Here is a 6,000-nt window from a genome sequence, read left to right on the forward strand (position 1 = left end):
TCCACCCGCTCCATCTCACCTGCACAGGGCATCACCCTTACAACGGCCATCCCGTATGAAATACGCCTTTCATTTACCCTCCACCTTTGCTAGTGACTCTGATTCTCATGAAGATCTGTAAGAACAAGGGGTTTTTGTTTTGTCTGACACTACACTATACATCCCTCCATCCTCCAAGAACACCTCTTGTTACACAGTACATATTGTTGTTGTTTGGTTTTTTTGGCTCTTTTGGGGGGCCTACCACCTAGCTCCCAAGTAAACACACACAGAGGCTTATTATTATTATTATTATTATTATTATTATTATTATTATTATCTGGGGGGTCAGAGCTAAACAAATGCAACATAAACAAAAGTCACACACCTTAAGACAGTATTCTACAACAACATACCAAGTTATATTTATTGTACATGAAGAAAACTCTGCCTTACGAATGACTGTGCAACAAGGCAGCAGAGATTCACCAGAAACTACCTTCGTCTGTTGCCTCACCTCCTACGGCAGCTGCCTTCCTCCTCACACCAACTGCAAGCCTACTTCCCAACCTAGAAGGCAAGAATGACCCTCAGCTTTGGGGAAATACCTAGCCTTCGTGCATCTCATCTCATTATTTCTCACCATATTTTTTTTAAAAAATCCTTCCATTCTCAATGAAATAAAGAGCACATCAATGATTAGACGGTCTCCAAAATATTTACATGCTACTAAAAGTGATGTCATATGTATACATATGTCCACATATATGAGAAGAAGAAAGAATGGGAGAGACTAGGACCTTTCCACTCTGTTTTTCAGTATTTATGATAAGGAAAACTTCCTAAGAGCTGGTTTATTTCCTCCCACTTTTTCCCAACTCCCCACGAAAGGAAATCCTCTGGCATCTGATCCAAAAGTGTGGCAAGGAGAGATAGCCTATCAATTCCCACTTTGGTGGCCAAGAAGAGAAATTCCTAAATGGGAGAAAACAGATCTTCTGGCTCCTTATTCTCACCCTCATAAATTCTCTCCCAGAATCTCAGCCTTCCTTAGCCTGAGGGAACAAGAGTGGAGTTCTTGATTGTGTCTGAGGTGATTGCAATAGGAAGTGTCACCATCAGGAGAAAGAGTTCCTGCCATTCATGAAAAGCCAGTCAACACTCTTTCTCACGGGCTGATGGATAACCAGTAAGAACTGACACATACAATGCCCTGTGTCCCACATGCCAAACTTGCTCCATGACATTATACATCTTTTGGGATCCGTTCTTTCTTTCCACCACATAGGTCCCCACAATTGATCTCAGACTTGACAGGAAGCACTTTTACCCGTTGAGTTATGTCTCTCTCTCCAACACATTTTCAAGTCATAAGAGCTAACTCCGAACTGTGGAGTATGCTATTACCCAAGGTAGTAGGAGTACATAAGAGAAAGCTTCCTTTTATCGTGACAGATGAGAATGGGACTCTGAAATACTGCTGACAGGCAAGACACAGCCGGCCTTTGAAGGGAAGGAGGAGCCTCCATAAAACTGTATTTTTTTGGAAGCAAAGAAGTTTAGAATATAACCCACTGGAGAGAGCTGACTGCCTAGATTAGCCAGATACAGTGTATCCACGGGTACATTAAAACTCTACAGACTACAGACACAAAGTGAAAATCTGAGAGTGTCCAATGCAAAGGGCACCAAAGCATGCAAACCATCTCTCCAGCCTCTCTGGGGTGCTAATTAGGAAGGACCCACCAACCAGATCAAGCTCTAAGTAGTGTGTGAGTGAGTGTGTGTGTGTGTGTGTGTGTGTGTGTGTGTGTGTGTGTGTGTGTGAATGTATGTGTGTGTGTGTGTGAAGATGTAAACAAAGAATGGAAGAATTGGTGAAGAATGCATGCTGTGTCATTTGTAAGGTTTCATAGACATAAAATGGGCAGAGACAAACTCACAGGATTCATTGCAGCTCAACTTAAAGAAGTCTTCTTGTTTTAAACTTTAAAGGGGAGCTAAAGTCTTTGTCTCAATATTGCTGGGAAAATTACATGACATGACCTGGAAGAGCACACCAGGGACCAAAGTTGGGTGCTCCATACACACTCCATGCTGCCATCCCCTCTTCCACGGACATTATCTAGCTGCAGGTTAAAGGGATGTCCCCAATCCTGTAAAGACTCATAATTTCCCTGAAAGCCATCTGGAATCTGTGTGGTGAGCTGACAATGCTTATTGGGGAGTGTAGGAGGCAGGACATTATTCATCTGTGCTTCACAATGTGGAACACGGAAATATCTCTAACAGAAGGAAGGGGCTGTGGAATTCCGTCCTCTGCCACTGAGTTCTGCAATGGGAAACTTGAGAATTACTGTTTTGCAAAAGACAGACTGATGCATTCTGGTTGCATTCTTCTGTCAGGCCCATGTACTCTTCCTGATTCTTACATTCTTTTTGTATTGATTTGGGATAGGGGGAAAAAATGGGGCACCTGCCATCAGTCTCCTGAAATGTTTTCACAATTACAGTGCCATTTAGTTGACTTCTACATCAAGACACAGTGGGATCTGAAAGTGACGTTCAGGCAGGGACTGGGCAAGAACATTTTTCAAGGAAAGGGCTACTAAGCAATGAATGACCACTCTGCCCTTTCTACATTAGCCTTAGAGGCAGCTTGGAAAAACAAGTCAGACTCACACAAATATTTCCTACAAAAGTTCCCTTGATCCAAAATTGCCATTATCTAAGGAGCCTCTGAAACAGATAGCCTTATTCAAAGTCAAACTAACTAAGGGGGATTTTTTGTTTGTTCTTTTCCTGATCTTGGTTTGAAAAGCAATCCTTGGTAACATGAAAAGGAGGCAACAGGAACTAATTCCTTGGTAACATGAAGAGGAGGCAACAGGAACCAATTAACAAACATCAAATCACCTTGCTTTCTGATGAAAAATAACTAGGCATTTTGATCAGGTCCTCTCAAATGTTTAACAACAGCGTGTAAATAAAAAGATAGTTCCACAGTCAGAAGCTGGAAGGGAAAACTAGGTCTGAAGACCCGGAAAGTCAAACAGTCAGGGAAGCCTAATAGAAGCGGCCATGGATATCTCAGGAAGTGTTACTTAGGCCTGAAGGTCAGCAGGATGGGGCACTGGAGCCAACACGGATCTGCGATTCTAAACCGCCCACTAATCATGGTACTAAGGTGGCCCTCTGAAAAATAATTTTGACTTCAGAATTTAGAAGCTGTGTGGTTTCTGATAGGCTAGCATCTACTACGTCCTTCCCACCCCACCCCACCTACAATTTTAAACATTACCTTTAAACAAAATTCTTCACCCCAGCCTGTCCTTCTCCTGGCTTCCTCTGAAGATCCTAAAAGAAGGCGCTTCGAGTTTCTTTAGTTTCTAGAATTCGCTTTTTTTTTTTTAACAGATTTTCTTTTAAGCCAAAATAACAGTGCACAAGAAGGGAGCTGAAGCCCACGGGAGCTCCCGAGGCAACGACCGCAAAATAACACGTTTCTTCTCCCTTATCTTAAAAATTTCACGGCAGCCCCAACAGCAGTTTTCTCAGCTTAGCCCTTTGCGCCAAACAAACTGCCCCGGTGTTTGGCTAGGTTTAGTTTTAACGTGGCAAGGAGGATTTCTCGGGAAACTTTGTGTGGGAAATGAGGAGAACCTTCCAGGCTCCCTCGCCCCTCCTCGCTTCCAGACCCTTTCACAAACAATGGTGAGCGAGGAACCATGCACCCGGGTCGGCCTCCCAGCGCACAGACTCGGGGGAGATCAAGGAGAGGCGGGTCCCCATGCCCCTCTGGGCGCTACTCGCCGGAGGTCCTTCCTAGCAGCTCCAGGACACTGCGGGAGAGCTCCCGGCCCGCCACCCCGCACACCGGGTTGGCTGGGAGGGTCTCAGGGCCCTATGGCTTCCGCACCTCTCCAAGGGCTCGCAGGGGACTGAGAGCGCACAGAGTCCCCTTCCCTACTCCTCAGAGGTTGCAGAAGCGGACTGTCTTGGACAGCACCCCTAAACCCCCGAGCTGGATGTGGAACGCAGTCTCCCCGCACCCCCAGCCAAGCAAACCGGCAGCGCCGCCAGTCGCAGAGAGTTACCCGCCGAGGCCCGGGCGCGGTGACGGCAGAGGCATGTGCGGGACTCCACGGCCGGGGCTCTCCGCTCTCCGCAGCGCGCTGCCCTCCGTCCCGTGGAGCCTGTCGCATCGGGTCCCCGAAGCCCGGGGCAAGCGGAAGCCTAAGCGAGGTGGCACGGACACGATCCCTTCTCCCTAGAGGTGGCCCCGGGGGAGCAGAGCAGGGCGCTGCGTCTCCGGGAGTCCGACACGACCGCCGGTCCCCTCACTGTCCGCGGCGCCCGGCCCCGCGTCCCCGGCGGCTGCGTGCGACGCCGCTGGAAGCTCCTCCTTGTCGCTGGCGCCCGATGCACCGTGGCCGCCGCCCCCAAGTTCGCGCCGAAAGTGCAGCGCGGAGACTGGCGGAGGGCTCTGAGACCCTCCGGGCGGCAGCCGCGGGACCGGGCTCCTACCTTTAGGGCGGGGTCCGCTCGGTCTTGCCCGGAGTCCAGGACAGGAAAATCACTGCGAAGGGAGGGCCCGGGAAGGGCGGCGGGTAGCTTCAGGACAAGGTAGGAGGATTGATTTCCAGAGCCAAGAAGACACTCCCATCCCGCCCCGGTTTGTTTGGAAAGCTGCGGGGAGTAAAAGCGGGAGGCTGTGAGGGATTGATTCTCCTCCTTGGTGCTTACTGGAGGCAGAAATCAGCAGAGTTTGGTCGCTGCCTGGACTGTCTGTGACATCAGACACAGCGGGCATTTTGGTCCCTAGCAGAAAGGGAGGAGTGTTCACAAAGCTACACAATTTGCAGGCTCTGGTCTTCAAAGACAAAAGTGTTAGTGTTACAGGGAGTAGCCGGAGACATTTAGTACATTTTGTATCTTTAAACGAGCTGTTAGCTCAGTAAGAATGAAGGCTCCCTCCACCCTTCCTTCCTTCCTTCCTTCCTTCCTTCCTTCCTTCCTTCCTTCCTTCCTTCCTTCCTTCCTTCCTTCCTTCCTTCCCTCCTTCGTTCCTCCCTTCCTCCCTTCTCTTTCTGTAGCTCTCCCTAGGAAAAAGTCTGTGTTAATAATGACCTCATACTTGCATAGCTCTGAATGCTTTTTAAAATTTCAGTGTTGGTCGAATAGTTTATTGTTCAGCATTCAACTCACAGCTCTGGCCTTTGGGCTCTGGTCAAGTAATCACATGCAATCAAATGACCCTCAGGAGAGAAGAGCTACAGACTGGGAGGAAAGGAGTTGAGTGTTATTCAAAGCTGACAATGTGCCAAGTCCTGTAACAAAGTCTGTCGGCTGTGATGGACCTTCTGGTGTTTGTCTTAATTATACTGACAGCCCTAGGAAGTACCACTTGCTGTTCTTCCAATCAAAACATGGAAAGTGTTCAGATCGCTCATATTCTCTGACCTTTCTACAAATTGCCTTTGACATAACTCACATACATTTTGTAATTATAAGCTTGGCTCTTGGGACACCAGGGTAGTCAAAAAGATTCCTGGAATTTGTCTATCTGGATAAATGTTCTGGAGAATTACCACACACTTTTAGTTTCTGCCGAGTTCTTCTATGTGCTCGTCTTCGTGATCTTCAAAATTAAACCTGAATTTTGCTTTATTCCTCCTGATCCCCCAGGTTTTGTTTGTTTGATTGGTGTTCGACAGCACCTCCCTATGTAATCTAGACTGGTATGGAACTCTAGATCCCCTTTCTTCAGACTCTGGAGTACTTGGATACCCATTTGTGTAGTGGTGGGGTGGAGAGGCACATTCCTAGATTCTCCTCCATTTTGTTTTTATTTTGTTGTTGCTGTTATATAAGGGTCTTTTTTATCTTGCTGTGTAACCCAGGCTGGCCTGAGACTCAGGGTAATCCCCCTGCCTCATTCTTCTAAGTGCTGATATTACATGCATGCACTATTCTCCGAGACTTTTTTTTGTGAGCCACCATGTAGTTTCTGGGACTTGA

General features: G+C 47.5%; 1 protein-coding gene across 9 annotated transcripts in view; it reads right to left on the bottom strand.

Moving 5' to 3' along the window:
* St3gal6 (ST3 beta-galactoside alpha-2,3-sialyltransferase 6) overlaps positions 1-4,981 on the bottom strand; it is a 60,477-nt gene extending 55,496 nt beyond the window's left edge. For 3 of the 9 annotated variants that reach the window (XM_015989821.3, XM_006996473.4, XM_076549073.1), the window contains exon 1: positions 4,077-4,218. The gene's annotated coding sequence lies outside the window, so the exon portion shown is untranslated. Of the gene's footprint in view, positions 1-3,280; positions 3,337-4,076; positions 4,361-4,506 lie in introns of those variants that run through there. The other 6 variants (XM_076549075.1, XM_076549076.1, XM_042259459.2 and 3 more) reach the window with 5 other exon arrangements.
* Between the last annotated feature and the right edge of the window lie 1,019 nt (positions 4,982-6,000).

Source organism: Peromyscus maniculatus, chromosome 12 (genome assembly GCF_049852395.1).
Source record: "Peromyscus maniculatus bairdii isolate BWxNUB_F1_BW_parent chromosome 12, HU_Pman_BW_mat_3.1, whole genome shotgun sequence".
Taxonomy (NCBI): domain Eukaryota; kingdom Metazoa; phylum Chordata; class Mammalia; order Rodentia; family Cricetidae; genus Peromyscus; species Peromyscus maniculatus.